General features: G+C 50.5%; 1 protein-coding gene across 7 annotated transcripts in view; it reads left to right on the forward strand.

Moving 5' to 3' along the window:
• Positions 1 to 1185: 1185 nt before the first annotated feature.
• ANXA11 (annexin A11) overlaps positions 1186 to 24471 on the forward strand; it is a 40918-nt gene continuing 17632 nt past the window's right edge. For 2 of the 7 annotated variants that reach the window (XM_060406539.1, XM_004021511.5), the window contains exon 1: positions 1186 to 1330. The gene's annotated coding sequence lies outside the window, so the exon portion shown is untranslated. Of the gene's footprint in view, positions 1331 to 9597; positions 9775 to 19131; positions 19242 to 24471 lie in introns of those variants that run through there. The other 5 variants (XM_060406540.1, XM_060406542.1, XM_060406543.1 and 2 more) reach the window with 5 other exon arrangements.

Here is a 24471-nt window from a genome sequence, read left to right on the forward strand (position 1 = left end):
AGTACAATAAACATACTAATATATTATATAGATGACTTTTTTTTTTCAACAAATAAACTTTATTTTCTAGAACTGCTAAGTCGCTTCAGTCGTGTCTGACTGACTCTGTGCGACCCCATAGATGGCAGCCCACCAGGCTCCCCTGTCTCTGGGATTCTCCAGACAAGAACACTGGAGTGGGTTGCCATTTCCTAGTCACTGAGTCGTGTCCAACTCTCAGCGACCCCATGGACTGCAGCCTACCAGGCTCCTCCGTCCACGGGATTTTCCAGGCAAGAGTACTGGAGTGGGGTGCCAGTTTGTTACAAAAAATTTCAGAGTTCTCATAAACTCCAGTTTCTTCTATTAACATCTTTTATTAGCATGGTGTTTTGCCACAATGAATGAGCCAGTATTGATGCATCAATTAACCTCCATACTTTACTCAGGTGTCCTTAGTCTTTATCTAATGTCCTTTTTCCAGGATCCTATCCAGGATAACACATTACACTTAGTTTTCACATTCTCTCAGGCTTCTCTTGGCTGTACCAATGTGTTTCAGACTTTCCTTGGTTTTGATGACCTTGACAATATTGAGGAATACTGGTCAAGTGTTTTGTAAAATATTCCTGAACCAGGATTAATCGTGTTTTCTCACTAGATTAGGATTATGCATTTTTGAAAAGAAGACCACAATCGATACATACTACCACTGTTGATCTATCATTCTTGACGTTGACCTTGATCAGCCGGCTGAGATAGTAAAAGCTGACTGCAGTTTCTGCACCATAAAGCTACTCTCCCCCACCTCCACGTCCATCCTGTTGTGTGAATGTACAGAGTCAATCAGGAAGGTACACTGAGCTGGAGGGGGCTTGGGAAAATCCCCTCCTCCGGAGTGCGGTGCAGGGCAGGACAGGTCAAGGAAAGCGGTGCGGCGAACCGGTTCTTCGCCGACCTCCTGGCGCCTGCTGTAACCTCTCGCGGTGGAAGGCGTGTGGCTTCCTTCCCAGACTGGCCCAGAAGACTCTCACCTGGGGGCGGGGCCGCGTGCATACCACGCCCGGCCCCGCCCACCCTCGGCCCCGCCCCTCCGCGGCGCACGCGGCCCCGCCCCGGGGTACGCTGGGCCTCGGGCCCGGGGTTTTCCGCCCAGTGGGCTCCTCCTCCGGCCCCGCCCTGACGGCCGAGGAGCCTGCGGGTCGCGAGTTCCCCGAGTGCTCCGAGTGTGGAAGTGGGACAGAACTCGCGGCCGGTCGGACGTGCTGCCCCTAGGACGCCCGGAGAGAGAGAGCTGCTGCTGCCCGCGTCCCGCTTCTCCCCTCGCGACTCCCCACTGCCCCGTGGCCAGGTGAGTGAGGGTTCTCCGGCTTGAGGGGGGCACGGGACGGGGCGGAGGCAGGGCGCCGCGGCCCCCGCCGGGAGGCCCCGGACTGCCCCGCGCCGCCTTCAGCCCGGCCCTGCGGCTTCCTGGTTACACAGCGTGGGGGTGAAGGCGCGGGTGTCGGGCTGGTCCCGGACGGGCTTCGTCGGCCTTCCTGCCCAGCTCTGTCAGCGGCCGGGGGCCCTCCTGGGGTGGGCGGTGCACAGGCGGGGCCCCCAGTGGCCAGGGCCGCGTGATTGTGCTGCTCCGCTGGGGTCCGGGGCTCAGGGCCTGGGAGCCCGTTAACCTGCGACAAGAAGGCGGCTGGCTGGTGTGGGGATGGCGGTGGCCACGACCTCTCTGACCCCGCTGATTTCTGGAGAGTGTGTGTACCCTTCCGGAAAAGGCTTCTGTTGCGGAGACCTAGGAGGGGTGGCTGCCTTCAGGAACTTTCCTCCGGAACTGGAAAGACGGAAATTCCTGGGAGCTGCTGCTGTTGGAGTTGATTCATAAGGCACTTTATTTGAGAGAACGCGGGATCCACCCCAGGTGCTGCGTTCCCCTGTGTGTTCACCTGCTCTGCCTGTTCCTTCATCTCAGCCTTGAGCTGCAGTTTCAGGGAGGGATTCTTGACTTCCCTTCTCCCTGAAAAAGTTTTAAGAAATGAGTCTGTTGATTTAACGGAGAGTTGTGCAGTTCATCAGTTTGAGACTTTGGGGAGCAGAAGCTTAGCTAGACAGTTCCAGCCCAAGCTGGGAGCAGTTTGCCTGGCACATTTCTGTCCCTTCCCCTCTAAATCAGCGACCTTTCTTTGGCGATTGGGTATTTTGGGACAGACCCAGGGTATCTTTGGTAGCCAACCACTCTGCCTTCCCTCCCTGCCTTCACTTTGCTCCCCTGCTGCTTTGACCTGGACTTGGAGTGACCCTTCAAGGGATGAGCCTCTGCCCAACCCCCACAGCAGGAACAAAAGCTTAGAGGGCAGTGCCAGGCTGAGTCTAGGCAGGGCATGTTATCTTGCTCATCCCCCAACTGGCTCTCCTTATGTTCCTTCCTTGTTTCAGTCAGTTGTTGGGGATGCCAGGAGAGTTAACAGGGCCCCTTCGCACAAGGCACTCTCCTTGCCACAAGGCTCTCCCTGACAAGAGAGACCAGGTGAGGTTGCAGGGCCATTTGTTGGCCCGGCATGGGAGGCACACTACCTTGGGCCTCCCTTCCAAATCTCGCCTCTTACCAGTCTCTGTGCCTTTGTTTCCTTATCTTTACCATGGGGGTAATGATAATACCTGGAGCTTCCCTGGTGGCTCAGCTGTAAAGAATCTGCCTGCCAATACAGGAGACGCAGGTTCTATCCCTGGGTTGGGAAAATCCCCTGGAAAAGGAAATGGCTACCTACTCCAGTATTCTTGCCTTGGAAATCCCATGGACGGTGGAGCCTGGCGGGCTGCAGTCCATGAGGTCACAAAGAGCCAAACACAACTTATCGACTAAATGACAACGGCAGCAATAATAATACGTACCTCCCAGAGTTATTGTGAGGATTAAATTAATTAATATACTTAACAACTGTACAGCTCAGTCACTGATCTGAATAGGTGGTGACCGTATTCCTGTGACCTGGATAGACGTAAAGCTTACAGCAGGGCCTGACACATTAGTATTCATCTGTAAAAGTCAGTAGTAATAATATTTATCACTCCCTTCATGCAGCGGAATGTCAGCCTAGTTGAGTTGCTCTCCTGACCTGTTCCTCTGTCTTCGCTCATGCTCTTCTGCCCTCCTTACCCAGTCTGCCTGTCATTCATCGCCCTTCTAGGAGCCATCCAGGTACCTGGAGCAGGAAGGGGCAAGGCTTGCGGTCAGCCCACTCAGCCCTCCTCCACTCCTTTAACATCGCTTCTCAGTATTCGCCCTGCAGTAGTAATTGTACAGCCAACATCTCTCTGCCCTGTCCTCTGTGTCTGGAGGGTGGGTGGTGTTTCTCACTCATCTCTTGGTCTCACAGCATCCAGAAAGGACCTTGCCTGATGTTGGTACTCAGCAGGTGTTAGCTAAGTGAAGAGGCAGGCCAGGGATATTTGACCTTGGAAGCTGAATTTGGATAGGCAAAAAAAAGAAAAAGTGGGGAGAGTGAGATGGAAGTGAGTTCAGACTGAGAGGTGGGCATAGGAACTAGCAGAGAGGTCAAGAGGAAGTCCCCTTGGACTCCTTTATGTTATCAGGTCAAGGATTGTTGTCAGGGCTTGTCCTGGATTGTGACACCTAGAAGGCCAAGATGGATTAGTGATGCCTTGGCCATGTGATTTGGGGAGGATGGGTAGCTTGGGATGGTAGGAATGAGAATTGAGCCAGAATAGGTGAGTGTGGGATTTTCCTGGGTATTCACTGCAAAGAAAAAAAAAAAAGCTGGTGTGGGCAGGAGGTGAGTGTAGAAACCAAATCTGTGCTGAGTGCTGGATCTTCAGAGAACTGAGGGCCTTTCTGGATCTCACTCTCTTTCCTGCTGTTTCCTCCCTCTTTTCAGCTGCTGTCTTTTCCCCCTTAAGCAGTAACTAGCACTTGCCCCATGGTGGGTACTGGAGGAAGATTCTGTGTGTAGGTGTATTTCACAATCGGAGCAAAGTGAACAGATTCAGGTTTCTCTGGATTTTTCTCAACAGCACCTTGTGAGCCAATGGCCTGTAGAACATGAGGAATCTGAGGGATACCTAGATAGGAAAGGTCTTAGGAGAAATGGAGAAACTGAATTTTCTTTGTTGGGAATTTGCATTTTTAAAAGCAGTTGTTGAAATTCAGTAACCATACCACAGGAGGCTACTGACCCTGACCCCGGGACCCCGTGAAATAAAGGTCTGATGTCATGTGGTGGTTTGGGAGGATCCTGACAGTGTGGCGTGAATAGTGACTCAAACCACAGCTGACTTTGCTCCTGATGTGAGAAAGTAACAGGGGGGCAATGGAGGAGTGAGGAGGCAGAGTCCCCATATGTGCTGGGTATCCTGGGACAAGTCACATAGCCACACGGGCTTTACTACCCAGTGTTCTGGGTAGTAAAATGGTTGTTTGCAGAATCTGGTGAGAAGATGTTTGCAAAGGGGGCTTGAGATCAGTTAGGGGGTGGCGATGGCAGTGTTGATATCTTGGGTTGCTGCGAGGAATCTTGAAGCTGGGGTTGGAGTGTGTGGGTGGTGGGTAGCTGACTCCTGGTTCTGTGGTCTCTGAGTTCTAGTCTTCCAGGGGCTTATGGTCCTGAAGGTGCCACTGCCTTAACAGGAAAAAGGGGGAGGAATGACTCCTGAAATTGAGAAGGGAAGTCAGGTGCCTGGAGCCTCTTACACCTGTAGAATGGGCAGAGACTGGCTTGGAGGACAGTGAGTGAGGGACGAAGAGAAACTCAGAGCTGATGACAGGGAGGTGGAGGTTAAGCCTGGGGATGGCATCCTTGGGGAAAAGGGTGTGTCTGTGAGGGGGCTGGTGACAGCCGACTGAGCTTGCTGTGTTCACCTAAAAGGTCATGGCTATTTTAGGAAGCTAGTGACAAGGATGTTGCTGTTGAACTCATAGTTAGTGAGGACCCACTGTTTGCCAGCCCTGTACTGTGAGCGCAAAAGCAGAGGCCATCCCCACCCACCCTGGGTTGTCCCTGGCTGTTTTGTAGTACAGATGTAAAGTAATTTTTTCAACCTTTCCCTTATTGCTGGGTATGCAGGCTATGGACTATTTTTATAGTTTGAAACAGTGTTGGAGTAAATAGTCTGTGCATCCTCAGTTGCTTCGGTTGTGTCCCACTCTTTGCCACCCTATGGACTGTAGCCCGCTAGGCTCCTCTGTCTGTGGAATTCTTCAGACAAGAATACTGGAGTGGGTTGCCATGCCCTCCTCCAGGGGATCTTCCTGACCCAGAGATCAAACTTGGGTCTCCTGCACTGCAGGCAAATTCTTTATCACTGAACCACCGGTAGGAATCTTTATAAGGAAGAGTTAACACTTTCTAATATTAAGTCTTCCAAATCAAGGACAGATTACAGGCCTTGTGATATAGAATGTCTTCATTAGATACTAAGAATAGGGTTCTAATTGGATATGCTGGAGGTATATATCTCATAAAATGTTATATAATTTGGAAATTATTTGTAAATATATTTTAAAAAATTCTTTTGGTCATTACTTTTTGGTCATTAACCTTTATTGTTACTCATTTCTTACTTTTTGCTTATTTCATTGCTCTAGTTTTCACATCTAAATTGGTTCATTTATTTTTAGCTTTTTAATTTAAAAATTACGTAGAGCTCAGCATTTTCTTCTGAGTACCAGTCTAGCCAGTGGGCTTTTATATGAAATGCTCATCTTTCCATTGCTTCCTAGTACTCTGTAGATCAGTTCTGATCCAAGGACTTTTCAGAAGGCAGCATCTTTAATATCTGAGGAAGTTTTGGGGCAGTCTGATCCTATCTGAATGTGGGCTGCTAGTTCTCTCGGCTTCCTCGGTGGCTCAGCTGCCAGTGCAGGAGATGCGAGAGATGCATGTTTAATCCCTGGATCGGGAAGATTCCCTGTATGAAATGGCAACCTGCTCTAGTATTCTTCCCTGGAAAATTCCATGGTCAGAGTAGCCTGGCGGGCCGCAGTCCATGGGTCGCAGAGTTGACGCAACTGAGCATACAGACACAGTTCTATTGAGTGAAGGTGCTTGGCAGAATCTCTTGTGGGGCTGTATTAAGATTTTCTTTGTGGCCAGCTACATGATCAACCTGAAAAGCTTTCATGACACTTGTGGCACACAGATGTCAGATATTTTTGTGATCTTGAGGGTGCCCTCTGCATCCTTGCTTATTGAATCTTTTTTTTTTGAGTCAAACTCGACTTACATTTGCTCTGGATTTGTGAATTTGGCGTGCATGTCTGGTGTATACAGCTTTATCAAGCTTATCTTTGTGGATTGCTGCTGCTAAGTCGCGTCAGTTGTATCCGACTTTGTGCGACCCCATAGACGGCAGCCCACCAGGCTCCCCCGTCCCTGGGATTCTCCAGGCAAGAACACTGGAGTGGGTTGCCATTTCCTTCTCCAGTGCATGAAAGTGAAAAGTGAAAAGGAAGTCGCTCAGCCGTGTCTGACTCCTAGCGACCCCATGGACTGCAGCCCGCCAGGCTCCTCCGCCCATGGGATTGTACCTTGTGTCGTTTGTTACTTATTCTGTACCTTTGACCTTAAATTCCATAGTATCTATTTTAGGAGCATATATTGTCCATAGTCTGGGAGAATCCCTTCTTTGTAGTCCTGAAGTTAGTAATTAAATGCATTTTATAGGACAGTAAGTAAAAGGCTCAGAAATTTGGAAGCAAGTATCAGTCAGGCAGGGGGTAAGCCACATCCTTTAGTTTCCACTCAGGTTTATGCAGAGTAGGTAGTAATCAGGCTGGCTCTGCCTGCTTCTTAGACTCATGATGACTGTGAGCTCCCCCGTCTTGTCTGTCCGAGTGGCCCCCCATGATAGCCAGGTTTTAGGAGGGATGGAAAAAAGGTTAGTTCGCAAAACCCAGGGATGGACCTCTGACTTTGTGGTTGGTTCCTCCCCCATCTCATAGGTCCAAGTAGATGGCTCACAGATATATTTCCTTCCTCATCTACAGCAGCAAAACAGACTCTCTGTTCCCCAAGGGATATGACAAAATAGTACAGAAAAATGTCCCAAGACCAAATGTCAGCTGTAAAGGCTTGGGCCCCAAGTTTTACAGCCTTTCTGTGCTTGTATTTTAAGTCATGTAAACTATTTCTTGGAACTAGAATGGCCTAAGCCTTGTTGCACCATGAAATCCTAGTGAGTAGTTTTCCAAGTCCTGTGTTTCCAGATAAAGGCAAATGGCTGAGAAGTGGCTGGAAAAAGCCCTCAGTCTGCAGAGGCAGGATTATCGGAAAGTTCTCAACATGGTTTTAATATTAATATTCTCACTTCTGGTTTTTCTCCATGCTGACCTAATACGTGTTTGCCGTAATTTTCAACTTTTCTTTTCCTTTTTTTAAAAAGTGTTTCTCTTGTAATCAGCACGTGCCTGGGGTTGAGGGGAGATGGCAGGAGGCAGTGATAATCACAGCAAACCGCGTTTGGTCGTTTCTGTCTTTGTAGGGAATGCAGACTGCTCGCATGCCAGATAGTCTCGATTGGATTTCTTGCGTCTTGTTGTCTGTTTACTATTTATTACACTTGGATGTTGTTGCTTTCCTACTTTCTGCACTCTTGGTTGAGTTTCTCATCGTTCCTCTTCCTCACCCACCTGCATCAGGCTCAGGTTTGGCCATGATTTAAGAGGAGGTTCTCTCTCCCTCTATCTCCAGAGGTTGGAGTCCAGAGTTAGTAAGTGCCTGTTCCATGAGGTTGTCCAGGCACCAGACTCCGTAGGCACAGTTGCTCCTGGTGTTCTTCAGGGCTTTGGTTCTCAAATTTGAGCACATTTGTGAATAATCTGGAAGGTTTGTTAAAACTCAGATTCCTGGGCCTCATCCCTAAAGGCTCTGATCTAGGGGGTCTGTGGTGAGGCCCGAGAAGTTTCCTTCCTGACGGCATTCAGGTTGTGCTGATGCGGCCGGTCTGGGGACCGTACCTGCGTGGCCCAGGACAGCTGACTTCCTGACAGAGTCCTGCCTTGCTGCCAGGGAAGCTTGGAAGCGTAGTCCTAATTTGGGGCTGCCATGTGCCAGGCTGCTGGTAGTGTTCTGTTGTGGGAGCGAGATGGGCAGATGGTTGAGGGGGGACCACCAGAAGTTTCTGGAACACCACCCACTGCTGTCCTGTCTGAAACTACTACTGTGCTTGCCAGTTTTGCCATTTTCTAAGCCAGCCTTCCTCAGGTTGGGAAATAAGAATGGGATCTCATGACAGTGGCAAGCCAGCAGGCAGTGCAGAGGAGGCAGCGGCTGAGCCAGCGGGCTGCTGACTAAGCAGGCAGGTTGCTGCTGCTGCTTTGCTGAGGCTCTGAGGGTCATCACTGCTTCCAGGCCATTCCCAGTGGTCGCGTTTGGCAGCCATGCTTTCTGCACGTGGATCCACCTTAGAGGCCCTAGGGATGTGGGGGCAGGTGTCCCTCCAAGACCAGCTTTAGGATAGCGAGTATCTTAACTGTGCTTTCTTCTCCTGACTGACCTGCCTCAACTCCAGGTGTAACACATCAGTAACTTATTTCTGGGAAAGTGTGGGGACAGAGGCCATTTGAACCCTGAGCTGAGTTGGGCTGATGGTCAGTGCAGCTCCTGATACCCCAGAGAGATCAAAACAAGCGGCTGCCAATCCCTGCTCTCTGCTCTTGTTAACTCATAGGCAAGAACCTGGGGAGAAGCCGCGTCACAGAGGCTTCCCTGGGCAGAGGACACTTTCTCTGTGACTTGATGGCATGGGGCTTTATTTGTAGGCAGCAGGGTCACCTTCTCATTCTGTCTTTCCCAGGACAGGCTTCACATTGCCAAGTCCATTCTCCAGCCCAGGAAGGTTCAGTAGAACCCAGCAGTGTGAGTGGAGGGGAGCCAGCCTGGGCCTGGATGCACTGGCCTGGAGGTCAAGAAACATGAGTTGAGTCTTTGCCCCGCCCCAGCCAATGGTGAGAGCCTAGGCAGGCTTTGCTCTCCAGGCCTCGGCTCCCACCTAAGTAAAATAAGACAGTGGAGTCAAAGGGTCTCCTGAAGGGCCCTTCCAGCTCTGATGTAGGATTCCCATGTAATCCCAAAGCTAGTGTGCTGGGAGCTGACTGTATTCCCCAGCGATGTCTTTCTGAGCCTGCTTGCTCACGTTCAGCCCCTTGGTCAGGCCTGGACACTGGCCTGTGGCTACTCTCTTAGCTTGCTGTACCCGGAGCTCCTCCGGTAGGGCCACCCCAGGTGCCAGCCTTCGGCAGGGAGTTGGAGGCACTGCTTGCCTAATGATTGACGTGTGCTCCAGCTATTCTTGATTCATGGGTTTGTGTGGGGGAGTTGAGTGTCTAAGAGCACCTTCTGTGGGCTTTCCATTCAGTGGTTGAGAAAGGATGGTCTAGGTTGGTGGGGTGCTGCCCTGGGGTCCCTTGATCGCATCTGGGGCTTGATGACCTCATGACCCACACCTCGCAGGTGAGGCAGTGCCCTGGCAGAGTCAGCAATGTTCGGACGCCTCTTACGTCACTTAAGGTCCGGCCTTTTCGTAGGAGGGAGAGAAAGAATGTTTTAGATGAGTTCTCTCTGCCCCCAGGATTCCTGGAGCCTCCATACCAAAGATGTCATTGGGACAGGTGCCACCAGGATGTGGAAGAGATACAGTCAGGATCCACTGATGTCCTGTCAGGAACCTCGCAGTGCCCTGCCTGTGCTAACTGGTGAAGGAGGAGACAAGAGGCCTGTCCTACAGCTGCGGACTGACTCTCTCTCTGGGAGCCCTAAAAAAAATAATTCTGGCCCTGGCACACATCAGGTGTGTGATCCTTGCTTGTCAAGAACCATCTCTGAGCCGTAGTGGTGATTTCCCTTGAGGTGATAATACCTGTCTTGTAGGATCGTTGTGAAGGTTAATGAGGTGATACATGATATGGTAATATGTGTTCCTCGAGTAGGAAATGGCATCCCACAACAGTATTCTTGCCTGGAGAATCCCATGGACAGAGGAGCCTGGTGGGCTACAATCCATAGGGTCACAGAGAATCAGTTATGACTGAAGCGACTTAGGTACTGGAAAGAGGGGAGTATTACTAGAACACTAGAGGACGTAGAAAACATTTTAGGCCAAGTGCTGGTAAGTTCCAGAAAGAGAGGTTATCATGGGTGGAGAGATCAGGGTGGGTTTCCTGAAAGAAGCGGGCCTCCATCTGGCTTAAAGGAAAAGGCAGAATTGACTTCAGTTTAAGGAGGGCAGACAGAGGAGCAAAGGAGGCAGGAGGACAGACTAGGTAGAGAGAAGGCTGAGCAGAAGTTCTGAAGATGGAAAATGCTGAGGTCCTGGCTTGACTGAGCTGTGGACATGCATTTCCTGCTTTCTTGCCATCCCATGGGGACCTCCAGGGACCTTCCATTTTCTTGCCATTGCAGAGCCCAGGGGTGCTTGGCAGGTCTTAGGGTTCCGCCTGCACATCAGTCAGGCCCAGCTGAGATCTAAAAGAGCATCTCCTCCTCCAGTGTGATCTGTAGGCTCTGGTGGGGATTTCTTTTCATTTTCCAGCTGAACAAGGCTGGCTGGGGACTCGGTCACCGTTAGAAGAGCCGCCCTTGAGAAGTGCTATTTGAAGGAGAGGTTTCTGGGGCTTCTAGGCAGGGCGGGGTGCTCCGCTGTTTGGAGCTGAAATAGATACTCTCTCCAGTCTTCGAAGGTTGAAGGGACCAGGCCTTTCCAAAGGCACTTGAACAGGCCCCAGGTCTGTAGAAGCCCCGGGGACTCCCTGCTGCTGCCTTTAGCTGTTTTGTCTTCTCCTCCACCCCTCTCCCCCAGTTTGTTGTGACCGGATCTGTGACTGACTTGCATATGAGGGTGAGGTGGTTGATCACATCTTACCTAGCAAGGCCCGGGTGAACATCTGTGCCTTGCATTACGAATACAGGTGCCTGTGGGGACAGCCCTGGCGGGGACAGCGGGCAACCAAGGCAGGCATCCCTGGATGAAGGGGCAGCTGCCACAGCCCTAGCTGTGTGCCGCCACGTGGCTCCTGGTGTCCAGGTCTCTCCTTTTTCTATTTAAAACAAAATTTAAGTTGGAGAGAGTCTGTTGCAGCCCCGCCCCTCTCCTCTCCACAACAGAATTACAGAACCTCCAAAGAGCCCCAGGTCTTGGCAGCACAAGTTGACAACCATGGATCCCTTGCAGGCTCACTCATTTCACAGATGAAGGAGAGATGCCCAGAGGAGCCTTGGGTTCGCCAGGGCTCATCAGAGAGAAGTGGGTTTCCTAAACACGTACCCTCTCTGCTTCCAAAGAGCCCTTTCCTGATTCTCAACCTAAATCTCCATTCTGCCTGGGAGTGGCTCTTACACACTTGGTGAGTGTTTCTGTGACTACTCTTTTGTGTTTATCTCTCCAGCTAAAGGAGAAGGCAATGGCACCCGACTCCAGTATTCTTGCCTGGAAAATCCCATGGACGGAGGAGCCTGGTAGGCTGCAGTCCATGGGGTCGCTAGGAGTCAGACATGACTGAGCAACTTCACTTTCACTTTGATGCATTGGAGAAGGAAATAGCAACCCACTCCAGTATTCTTGCCTGGAGAATCCCAGGGACGGAGGAGCCTGGTGGGCTGCCGTCTATGGGGTCGCACTGAGTCGGACATGACTGAAGCGACTTAGCAGCAGCAGCAGCTCCAGCTAGAGGGAAAGCCAAGTGCAGGCCAGAACTCTGTTTTTTAACTCCTGTTCTCAGGGGAGTCTAGCCCTGGCCATTGGGTGTCTCTTTGAGCCCAGAAGTAAAATCAGTGTGAAACTAATGAAACTTAGGGCTTCCCTGGTGGCTCAGACGGTAAAGAATCTGCCTGCAGTGCAGGAGACCTGGATTCCGTTCCTGGGTAGGGAAGATCCCCTGGAGAAGGGGATGGCTACCCACTCCAGTATCCTTGCCTGGAGAATTCCATGGACAGAGGAGCCTGGTGGGCATAGAGTCCTTAGTTGAAGCCTCCCAACCCCCACACCCTAGTCATTTGCGTGTGGTCTCTCCAGGGCTGTGGGAGAGGCCCTGGCGGTGAATTTACTAAGTCATATGGTTTTGTAGAATTTGCAAAAAAAAAAAAAAAAAAAGCGTTCTGTTTCTGGCATCTTAAAAAGGGCCCCTAAAATTATATAGGCTTCAGGCTCCATTAAACCTGAGCCTCCCCAGCTAGAGATGCTGTGAAAAATCAGCGACTGGTTGTGGTCCTGCCTTTGCACAGTGGGCCCCTGCCTTGGAGGCCGCAGTGGAAGGGTCCTGAACCAGCCCTGGGAGGGTCTTGCTGTGTCACCTTGCCCTGCCACTTCCCCTCTCTGGCTGCCAGTTTCTCCATTTGTGAAATAGGAGCCAGGGTTGGGTGGGCAGGAATGAACTGAGTCATCTCTAGGCTAAATGACCTCTGGTATTCCAGTTGCTTGGTCCTGGCTGGTTGGGTGTGTTCACCTACCCCACCCACCCAAGCATCACACTGCCCACATTTTCCCTCCCAGGAGCATTTGCATGGCTGGCTGGGTGTGTCTGGCTGGCCATACAGAACCTACTCACAAGCCCCAGGTCTCACCATGGTGACTCTGTTGACTGATAATACAAGCAAGCAAAGCTTTATTGAGTGAGCTCTTATTCCCAGACATGTAGGAGACGCACGCACCTGGGCCTTCCCTTCTTGGTGGAATGGTTTTTCCTGTGGTCTTGGGGGTTTATTGCTGCTTCTGCTGAGTGAGTTCAAACTGTGCACTGATCTCATACAAAGGGAGCCTTTTCAAAGAGCACACCATGGAAGGATCTGGAGGGAAGGAGAGAAGCAGTCTCTGTAGAACTTGCTTTCTATTGCTACTGTAGCAAAATATCCATATTTAGGGGCTTAATACCACACTGCCTTTTTTTTTTTTTAAGTAACCATTTTTAGGTGTCTGTCTGGTGGTATTAAGTTGTTGTTTTTGTTCAGTCACTAAGTCATGTCTGACTCTTTTTGACTCTTTCATAGACCCCATAGACTGCAGCTCACCAGGCTTCTCTGTCCTCCACTATTTCCCAGAGTTTGCTCAAATTCATGTCCACTGAGTTGGTGATGCCATCCAACTCTCTCATCCTCTGTCATGACCTTTTCCTTCTGCCTTCAGTCTTTCCCAGCATCAGAGTCTTTTCCAGTGAGTTGGCTCTTTGCCAAGTATTGGAGCTTCAGCCACAGTCCTTCCTTTAATATTCAGGGTTGATTTCCTTTAGGGTTGACTGGTTTAATTTCCTTGTAGTGCAAGGGACTCTCAAGAGTCTTCTCCAGCACCACAATTGGAAAGCATTATTGTACAAGCATCACCACCATCTGTCTCCAAAACTTTTCATCTTCCCAAACAAACTCTCTCCCCATTAAACATTAACCCCTAATCCCCTCTCCCCTCAGCCCCTGGCATCACTGTCTCACTTTGTCTCTGAATCAGACGGCTCTGCTTACCTCGCTTAAGTGGCGAATCAGTCAGTCCCTTCAGCATGTCCAGCTCTGTGACCTGGTGGACTGTAGCCCGCCAGGCTCCTCTGCCCGTGGGATTTCCCAGGCAAGGTCCTGGAGTGGTTGCCATTTCCTTCTCTGAGGGTCTTCCCAACCCGGGGATTGAACCTGCGTGCCTTGCGTCTCCTGCATCGGCAGGTCGAGTCTTTACCGCTGGTGCCCCCCGGGAGGCCCCCTCACATAAGCAGAGGTATAGACTGTCTTTTGTGACTGGTTCATTTCATTCAGTGTAATTATCTCAAGAGTCGCCCATGTTCTAGCCTGTGTGTTGTGTATATGCCACGTCTAGCCTATCCTCTCATCTGCTGATGGATGCTTGGGTTATTTCCACGTTTTGACTGTTGTGAATAACAACTGCTGTGAACATGGGAACACTGGTGGACAGTGCTTTCGGTTCTTTTGGGTACATTCACAGAAATGGAATTGCTAGGTCATATGTTTGATTTCTTGAGGAGCTGCCCTACTGTTGGCCACTGTGACTGCACCATTTTAGCACACGACCTCTGTTGTAGTTTTGTCTCATGGGTCTCCTGGTGTCTGTTGGCAGGATCACATCTTTTCTGGAAGCTCTGGAGGAGCATCTGCTTCTTGTCTTTTCCAGCTTCTAGAGGCCATCTACATCCTTTGACGTCTGGCACCCTTCCTGTGAGGATGGAATCCCTCTCAGGCTTCTTAGCTCTCTTCATTGTTGTTTCTCCTTATCCTTTCTTTCATCCTTACCATAGCTGGGAGAGGACTCACAGGCCCGCCTGGATAATCTAGGGTATGTTCCCCGTCTCAAGGTTTGTAGCCTATCTGCAAACCCCTTTGTCATTTAGGGCAACATAGTCACAGATTTTGGGGGGTCAGGATGCTGACTCTCTGTTGGGAATATTTTTGACAGACCTAATCCAGAAACTTCATGGTGCCTTGATCATAGGCTTTGAAAAGCCCTCCTTTCTTTCCCTTTCAGACTTGTCTTGGACCATCTGTGATCATAACGATTGCTTAGGAACCCCCCTCGCTGTGTGGGCTGGACACCTAGTAGACCCTACGTAAGTTAGGATGTCTGTTCAGGACCTTTGATGACCCTTTCCCCCCTCTCCAAACTTCAGAGCCTGTCCCCTTTGGCCACTTGGAAGGGTGCAACCCAGGTTGAATTGGTGACAGAGCACAGAAAACGGTCCCTGTTTTACAAAACTTCCCGTTCTTACTTCATTCAGTCCTCACAGTAACACCAAAGTAGGTCGGCAGCTCATGTTTCTGCAGATAGCGTAGAAGTTCAGAGAAGTTGTTCTGAAAATGTCATACAGCGTATGGTGAAGTTAGGACCTAGACCCTAGCTACCAAGCTAATAATTCTTAGGGAGTAAGCTAAGATTAACTGAGCACCCACTGTATGCTAATAAGCTACACGCATAAGCTTTAAATGCATGTATCAGTGCACCAGACCCTCACGGCCACATAGTAAGATGAATGTGCCTTCCCCGGTTTTAAGGAGAAAGGCTCAGAAAGGTCAAGCCACATGGCCAAGCTCACACAGCCAGCAAGTGTTAGAACTAATGTCATTGGACCGTGTTTTCACCCCGGTTGCCCAGCAGCCGTGTTAGAAGATGATATCAGGGCTGCGTGGGCCATGGGTAAAGTCCGTATGACAAAGCTGAGGAGTCTCTTAACGACTGTCCTGTGATGTTGGTGGCTCGACAGGGGAGTGTGGGTTGTGCACAGATGGAAGAGAGAGTAATTGGAGGTGGTAGAAGAATCTGCGGAGGACCTGGGTTGAATGTTACGAGACGCAGTGTTGGTGATGCGTAGGCTGCGTGACCTGCATGAGCTGCCCAGCCTCCCTTTCCCTGGGCCAAGGAGGGATTCGGAGAAGGAACTCCCCAAGTTCCCCTCCAGCTGAGCTGCTTATGGTTTTGTTGTGCAGACGGCACCCTCCACAGAGCTTGGAGGGTGCACCCCTGTGGGCTTAGGTGGTTCTAGAGGAACAACTCTTGGGTTGGACTTTGCAGGAAATGGAGGGGCTTGAGAGCTAAGTCGGGACAGCACGGAGGCTTTCTTTACTCCCGGAGTTGTGCTTGATTTAATTGGCTGATCCTGAGGAGCCCATTCTGATCAGGCTGTGCAATTGCAAGCAGCTTCTGCATGCGGAAGTGGTGAAATTGACAGACACAGGCCTGCCTCCCCAGCCCCACAGGCGCTTAGAAACAACCTCCGTTTCCCTTTGGGGGAGGGGTATTTCCTGATAAGGTCCTGGCCACACCTTGGGCTTACGTTGGTGGGGGTGGGGGGGATTTTCTGTCGCTGCCTTTGTGACAGAAACTTGTGTCCGTCAGAAGAACCTTGGTGGCTCCAGGGACCTCAGCCTGATCTCCCGTCACAGCCTGGTTGTCTGCCAGATATTGACACCATATCTGGGTTCACCTGCTTCCTCTGTGGCCACTTTTCACTCCTCAGAAATCCTGAATCAGGGTTGGCATTTGACTAAGTGTTGGCGCTTCCAGAAGCTGTTTAGTGCGGGCATCTTTCAAAGGGGGCCCTTCCCATGAACTGAAGAAACCCAGGTTGGCCAGGGCTGTGCTGTGCAGGGGGTGGCAGAGAGGCCGCCTGCGAATCTGTGTCCGCCTGCAGGAGCCTTTCCGAGGAGGTGTCCGCTCCTGCCTCGCTCCCTCGTTCTGAGTTCCCAGGACACGGTCTGGAAAGGTCTTCTCAGCCAAGAGCAGAAAAGATGGTTTCTGTCAGGGCCGAGCCCAGAGTGGGCATACAGGCAGCAGGCTCCTAGGTACTGGTAGGGCTGAAGCTTTGTGCAGACTGAGGCTCTGTTTCTGCCAGTCACTCTTCCCGGGGCAGGTTTCTTCTTAAGTAAGGTCTTTTCAGAGGTGCTTTCTCCTCCATCACCCGCTCCCTGGCCCCTGTGTGCCTGCCTGTGAGCGTGCTCAGGCGGCTCAGTCGTGTCTGACTCTTTGCAGCCCTTGGACTGTAGCCTGCCAGGTTCCTTTGTCCATGGGATTCTCCTGGCAGGAATACTGGAGTGTGTTGCCATGCCCCGCTCCAGGGGATCTTGCTGACCCAGGGATCGAACCTGCCTCTTTTATGTCTCCTGCATTGGCAGATGGGTTCTTTACCACTTGCATCACCTGGGAAACTCCACGCCCCTCACCCCCAGCTTTTTCATGGAGTTTGGACCAAGCCCTGGGCACCCCAGCCTACAGCGGGGATAGAAAGAAAACATTGCCAGTTTCCTGTTGGTGGTTTCTTAGGGAGACTGGAAAATCCAATACAGCCATCCCCACCCAGGGTCTGCTGCTAGGGGCTGGGTTTGGCGTGGAGAAGGAACCAGCCGACTTTACTCTCTGCCCTGCTCCCCCGCCCTCTGCCCTTCACACTGTCCTGACTCTCCAAGCTCTTGTGTTCCACCGTGTGCCCTCCCTGCCCCCACATCTCTCATCCTGAGTGTTGTCAAGTGGTCTAGGGTCCTCTGGGACCCTCTAATCTAACCTGCTATTTTAGGGAAACTGATATAGTGAGAGGTTAGAGGACATATAGGGCTTTCCTGGTAACTCAGCTGGTAAGGAATCTGCCTTCCATGCAGGAGACCTGGGTTAGATCCCTGGGTTGGAAAGATCTGGAGAAGGGAACGGCTACCCACACCAGTATTCTGGCCTGGAGAATTCCATGGACTATAGGGGGTCGCAAAGAGTCAGACATGACTGAGTGACTAGAACTTTTGGGGGGCTTCCCTGGTAGCTCAGCTGGTAAAGAATCTGCCTGCAATGCAGGAAACCCTGTTTGATTCCTGGATCAGGAAGATCCACTGGAGAAGGGATAGACTACCCACTCCAGTATTCTTGGGCTTCCGTGGTGGCTCAGCTGGTAAAGAATCCACCTGCAATGCGGGAGACCTGGGTTCAATCCCTGGTTTGGGAAGACCCCCTGGAGAACGGCTACACACTCCAGTATCCTGGCCTGGAGAATTCCATGGGGTCTGTATAGTCCATGGGGTCGCAAGGAGTCAGACACGACTGAGCAACTTTCACCTTCACGAGGATATAATGAGAACATATTTGATATTAAACTGTTATTACCTGCATTTTACAGATGTGGAAAAGTGAGGCCCAGAGTATTAGATAACCTGCCCAAGACCACACATCCCAGTGCAGAACTGGGGTGTGAACTTGGACATCAGAGTTCATGTTCCTCCTGCCACCCTAGACTGCCTTCAGTGAAATACCTGCGATCACAGGAAAACCTAGTGTCCTGCTGCCTAATTCTATTCTGTTTCATCAACCAGTGTTTTTAAAGTTTCAGTCTTTGCAATAGTAGTTTCTGGGGCTGGTGGGCCCTGGAGGAAGTGCACTGTAGGGGTGAAATCCTGAACTTTGGGGCTCGGCTGCCTGGGTTTGAATCCTGGCTCTTCATTTACTAGCCGTGACCTTGGGCAAGCTGTGTGATCTCTCCACACCTCAGTTTCCTTATCTCTGATACAGAGGTCATGATCTTAGTCTTATATGTCTTAGGGAGTTGCTGCAAAGTTCAGTTTCATGTATAGCACTTAACAGAGGGCCTAGTACATAATGAGTATTTGATAAATGTTAACTATTATTGTTGTCTAGTAAGTTTGGGAAATTGAGGGGTAAAGTTAACCAGGCACCTTCTCAGAGTCTTCTCAGAGTCTTTAATCTATCAAAAATTAGCACTTTCCTGGAAGAGGATGTAGTAGGCAGCAGTTTTCAAAGTTTTTGGACAACTGGCCTCTTTTTTAAAGTGGGTACCTGGTAAATTCCCACTCATGAGACGAAAGTTGGTGTCAGGGGACGCAGTTGAGGGAGCACTGAGCTCTGTATCATGCTGCCTGTTTCTGCTTGGCTGGGCTGAACTGGAGATGGACCAGGCTAGATCTGAGTGAAACTTGGAGGACCTGTGTGGCAGAGCTTGGCTGTACCAGGCATTGCTCTCCTCCTCCCTCTAGGTGTGGGTAGAGGCCTGTGGTGTGAGCTGAGGCACCTGAGGGTTTCTGGAACCTCCTGGCAATGAGGACTGATCTTGGCTGACCCCAGTTCAAAGCAGTTACTGCACTGTCTTCCTTTTGCCCTTGGAGGAGAGAGAGGTCTTAAAGTAGGTGATCAATGGCAAGACTGATTGGGACCACCAAACAAACCAGCCCAGCCCAGGTTGCAGTGGTCACAGGTTTTGTAACACAGCCCTGTTTCAGGAAGGCAGGGAGGCTCTGCTCTCTCTCAGGAAGGTGGGGTCCCACCTTGGACCCTCTCCCCAAGTGTTGGTGACTTGAGTAAGCTGGGTCCCTGGCATATTTTAGCTACAAAACCAAGGTGGTTGGAAACTGCAAGTTCCTTTCCAGTATAGATATTTTGGGAGCCTCTAAGTCTAGGATTCGGAGAAGGCAGTGGCACCCCACTCCAGTACTCTTGGCTGGAAAATCCCATGGACAGAGGGGCCTGGTGGGCTGCAGTCCATGGGGTTGCTGAGTGTCAGACACGACTGAGCGACTTCACTTTCACTTTTCACTTTCATGCATTGGAGAAGGCAATGGCACCCCACTCCAGTACTCTTGCCTGAAAATCCCATGGACAGAGGAGCCTGGTAGGCTGCAGTCCATGGGGTCGCTGAGCATCAGACACGACTTAGTGACTTCACTTTCACTTAAGTCTAGGATTGGGGTGAAAACCTGAAGAAGTGTCACCTTCAGAAGCTGTAAAGTCCAACTAGGAAGAGCCCTGAGAGGTGAAGCCACCTGTCACAGCCAAGGTCTGTGGAGGTCTGTGAACTGAACTACCTTAAATAGCCTTGCTTTGGGCCCCTTTTGCACCCTGCTCTGGGTCATTGCCTCCCAGCTGTGTGTGGTGGTCAGGAGCTGCTCAGACCAGCTCAGGGCTGGCTAACTGTTCATCTTCCCTACAGCCAGGTACAGGAAGTGGGCCAGGGAGGCATGTGGTTGACTAATTACACCAGAGCCTGCCCAAACCTCGCTTTGAACTGGAGCGAGAGTCTGTTGATAGATAAATTTCTTTCTTGTTTTTTAAAAAATTCTACATCTCTCTCTATATATATGAACATATAAAAACTATATATACACATATATGTATTTGCATTTTGTGTGTGTGTGTGTGTGAAAGTGTGTTTTGTCTTGAATTTTACTTTGGAGACTGCTCAGTGGTGACCTTTGGTTAGGGGATTAGAGGGGAGGGTGAATTTTGCTTTTCCCTTTGTGCCTTTCTGTTCTGTTTGAATTTCCATACAGTGTGTTTATATTCGTTTTATTGCTTTTTAATAATCATTTGCTTATTTGTGGCCGTGCCGGGTCTTTGCTGCTGCAGGGACGCTTCTTGCTTCGGCAGATGGAGGCTGCCCTCTGGTTGCGGTGCGTGGGCGTCTCATTGCGCGGTTTCTTGTGCTTGAGCGTGGGCTCTAGAGCGTGCAGGCTTCAGTAGTTGTGGCATATGGGCTCTGTGGCTGCAGTTTCCGGGCTCAATAGCCATAGCACTCAGACCTCGTTGTTCCACGGCATGTGGGATCTTCCCGGATCAGGGACCCAACCCATGTCTTCTGCATCAGCAGGCGGAACAACAGGATTCTTTACCACTGAGCCACGAGGGAAGCCCCACTTTTTATTTTTAAATTGATTTATAGAGCAGCTTTAGGCTCACAGCATCAGCTCGCCCACTATCAGTGTCTCGTATCAGAGTTAGAGTTGATGACCCTGTACTGACATACCATTATCGCCCAAAGTCCACGGTTTATTGGTAGCATTCACTCTTCGTGTTGTACATTCTGTGGGTTTTGACTAATATGTCCACTGTTTTAGTATCATACAGAAGAGCTTCACTGTCTTAAAAATCTTTGGTGCTCTGCCTGTTCATGCCTTCCTTTCACTAACTCCTGGTAATCACTGATTTTTTAACTTCTCCATAGTTTTACCTCTTTCAGAATAACGTATGGTTTGGAACTGTGCAGGACGTAACCATTTCAGGCTGGCTTTTTGGCTCTTAGTAATATGCATTTAAGGTTCCTGCTGTCTCTTCATGGCTTGCAGCTCATTTCTTTTACTGGTGAATAATATTCCATGGTCTGGATGTACGACAGTTTACCCATTCACCTTCTGAAGGCATTTTGGTTGCTTCCAAGTTTTGGCCATTATGAAGAAAGCAGCTGTAAATATCCATGCACAGGGTTTTGTGTGCACATATATTTTCAGCCTCTTTGGGTAAATACCATGGAGTGCTATTGCTAGATCATGTTTAGGGTGTTAGAAACTGCCCTGCTGCTTTCCAAAGTGGCTGCACCGTCTTGCATTTCCAGCAGCAGTGAATGAGTTTCTGTAGCTTCACACCCTCATCAGCATTTGGTGTCATCGGTGTTTTGCATTTAGGCCATTCTAATAGGTGTGTGGTAGTATTTCATTGTTACTTTAATCTGCAGTTCCCTAAGGCTGTATGATGTTGAGCATCTTTTCGTATGTTTTTTTTTGCCATGTGTATGTATTTTGGGGGACAGTATCTGTTTAGATCTTTCGCACATTTTAAAATTGAGTTCTTTTTTTTAAAAAAATTGAAGTATAGTTGATTTACAATGTTGTGTTAGTTTCAGATATACATACTGTTAAGTTTTTAAGAATTGTTTTTATATTCTGGATAACAGTCCTTTATCAGATGTGTCTTTTTAAATGTGTCCTCCCATTCTGTAGTTTGTCTTCTCTTCCTTTGATTTTTAAAAAGAAACCAGCAGGGATCATCTGAACTGTATGGTGTAAGCTCTACATTTAAATTTTTGCATAAAAACAGATTGAAGATTTAATATTAATTAACTAACACACAAATAAATACTATAGCGCTCAGACTGGGAAGGGGCCATCCCAGCAAAGCATGCACTCTAGTCCAGGCCCTCTTGGTTCGCTGCTGGGCATTGGGTGGGAGGTCTCACAGCATGTGACTTGTGGCCCAGGAAGAGCTTCAGGTTTCTGCCTCCTCTGAGTGGTAGCCTGCTGCAGCCCTGGCTCTCTGGGGAGGACACTACATGATCCTTGTGACAGGCGTGCATGGCCCTGCCACCTTCCTTTTTCCTCCTCACTACTGGAAGTCAGGCAGGACAGGAGAGCATGTGCAGAGAGCACAGCCAGCCTACCATATATCTCCATGTCCCACTCTGGAGGTGGGGGAGCGACAAGACTCCATCGTGGGGGCAGTGGCTAGGTCGGGGTTGTGCTGGGTTATTTTGCCTCTTCTAATACAGTGTTTCTAGGTTGCTGTGTTTGAGGACTCTGGGTGCCTACTCTTGTGGAATCCTTGAAATGTAGTGGTATTCTTGTGTACATGTACACAGTTTTAGGGAACAAGCCACTTTATAGGCCCCGAGAAGCCCCCTATGTACCTGCTGTCTGCTTTCAACATTCACCAAGTAAGCTGAGGCTTGGTCTCACGGGACCCTGGGATGCTCAGATCTTGGTGTTTATCCTCAGAGTTTACTTACTGCTGGGAATAAAGACTAGATAGAATAAGCTAGAAAGTGTCCAAGTACCTTAAAGGAAAAAGTGTTTCCTAGATTGTGGAGTGCAGAATCAATTAGATCAGAATCCCTGGAGATGGGGATAGGGTGCTTGTTTATATTTCACATTCCCTGGACCGTCCCAGACTGAAGTGCCCAGAATGATTGGGGCCAAGGCCTGGGCATTTTTATTTTTAGCAAGCTGTCCAGGTGATTCTCATGCATGAGGAAGCAAGCAGTGCTACAGAAACTGGTCCAGAGTCAAGCAGCATCAGCATTTGGGGCCAGTTCCCAAACCCACCCTGCAGAGACTGTGGGGCCAGGACCCGACAATCTGGGTTAAAACAAGTCCAGCAGGTGATTGTTTTGCAGCCTGAAGCATGAGAAGCCCTAGTTTAGCCAGAGAGGGCCACGGCTGGATGAAATCGGGTGCACAGCTGCAGGTAGATGGTCCCAGTGAGGAAGGAAGGGAAGGGTGGTATTTGTGCTGCATCTTGAGAGGCAGTACTTGAGGCTGAAGGCTCCCCAGAGGCTGGTGTCCAGGAGCTGGATTAGTCCCGGAAGAGGCCAGCTGCCTGCGGCACCTGGAGGCCCTCTCCAGTGAGTCCCAAGACAGAGTGCCCTGATGAGAGCTGGCACAGAACAAGGATGTCCCTGGCCTGTCAGAATCCCGGCCTGTCCACCCTGTGAAGCATCCCACTCAGGCACCTTTCTTCTTGGTTGAAGGGCAGAAGTAGGAGGAAGGCATTGGTCAGCATGGAAGGTGTGATGTTTGTAGTTCTCAAGAGAAAGCAGATCTGCAGGACTGTAATCACTGTGTTACGTTCTGTGTACAGAGTGAGGGCTGGACAGAGTGGAGGGGAAGGTGAGGGTCCTCCCCGCCACTGTGCCCTGCCCAAACTCCCCTCTGAGCCGTATATGGTACCCCAGGTGCTAGACTAACTTTGCCAAGGGCAGTGGACCCTGCTGGTGGCCTCTTGAGAAAAAGTGGAGGCCAGAGTATGTAAAGACTGGGCCATAAGCAAATTTCCTAATTTTCACAAAAAGAAGGGGGCTTCCCTGGTGGCTCAGTAGTAAAAATCCACCTGCCTGTCAAGAGACATGGGTTGAATCCCTAAACCGGGAGGATCCCACATGCCCTGGAGCAACAGAGCCCTTGCGCCACAGCTGCTGAGCCTGTGCTCTGGAGCCTGGAAGCTGCTGACTGCCTAGCCCACGTGCGCCGCTATTGAAGCCGGTGCGCCCTGGAGCCCATGCTCCGCAAGAAGAAGCCAGTGCAACAGGAAGTCCACACACTGCAGTGGAGAGCAGCTTCCGCTTGCCGCGACTGGAGAAGAGCCCGCGCAGCAGCAAAGGCCCAACACGACCAAAAATAAATAAGTAAAATCATTTTTAAAAGGTGAGGGGAAGACTGTAGATGTTGGGAGTCTAAGAGTTGCCTGCTGATCCGGGGCTCTCCTAGGACATGTCCTCATTGGGAAGGGGCGAGTCAGGGCGCTGGGAGTGAGGACCGACCCAGACTCTCTGGCTGCCTTTGCTTTTATCCTGGAGATGCCTAGACAGATAAGTTGGAGCGCTCTAGGCGGGTGGGGGATGGGAGAGATGTGTTAGAATCCTCATTTGGCGGAGGCCCTCTTCCTACTGTCGTGAACTAGATGAGGAAACGGGTGTCGATCAGGCTGTGGTAGAGTTAGGTGGTCCAGTAACTGACTGAGTGGTCCTGGGTGGGGAGAGGTTGGTAGCGACAGCGTAGGAGCGCCCTTTCAGTGTCACTCACTGGGAAGAACGCAAATGCATGTTTTCCCAACCAATGAATATAAAAGAAAGCTGAGAGAGAGTGCTAAGATGCTTGATACTGGCCCGGGTTGCAAGAGATCTTGTAGGCTGGAGCAACGGGTAGAAATTTAACAGGAGGGGGATATTTAACAGGAATCAGCACCCTGTCTCCATTGTCCAGAACATGCGGGCATTAACAGTCCAGGGAGGCTGGGGAGCTGCTGCCGTGGACTCTTCTCACCATACCCGGAGCCTTTGCTTCCCGGGGGAGCTCTGTGAACGAGAAGGGAGTGGGCCGTAGACGTGGAACTGCTTCAGGCAGTAAATGGTGGGAAGAAAATGAGGCGGTTCTTTCAGAAGAAGGGAAGACTGGAGGTGGGCTTTTGGGGAGAGGGGAAGCCAGGGGGCGTGGAAGGAAGGACTATTCCTTGGGTGTGGGATGAGACCCAGCCTGTGGGGCCCTCCAGGGCAGAGCTCATCGTCTGGGAGCTCAGGGAATGAGCACCATCGCCCTGTGAGTGGCTGAGGCTGGCCTGCAGCCCGGCCCCAGGCGGGAACCCTAGCAGTCCCTGCAGGTCCAAGTTCCGTGGTGTATTTATGTAATAATCCTAACCCCAGGCTCCGAGCTGGGGGGCTGCCTTGCCCTGAATGGACCCTGTGTGAGTTATTCGAATCTTGGAGGAACAGCCACAACCTCAAGTGAGCTCAGAAAGCCCTACCTGAATTGAGTC

The sequence above is a fragment of the Ovis aries genome, chromosome 25 (genome assembly GCF_016772045.2).
Source record: "Ovis aries strain OAR_USU_Benz2616 breed Rambouillet chromosome 25, ARS-UI_Ramb_v3.0, whole genome shotgun sequence".
In the NCBI taxonomy this organism is placed as follows: domain Eukaryota; kingdom Metazoa; phylum Chordata; class Mammalia; order Artiodactyla; family Bovidae; genus Ovis; species Ovis aries.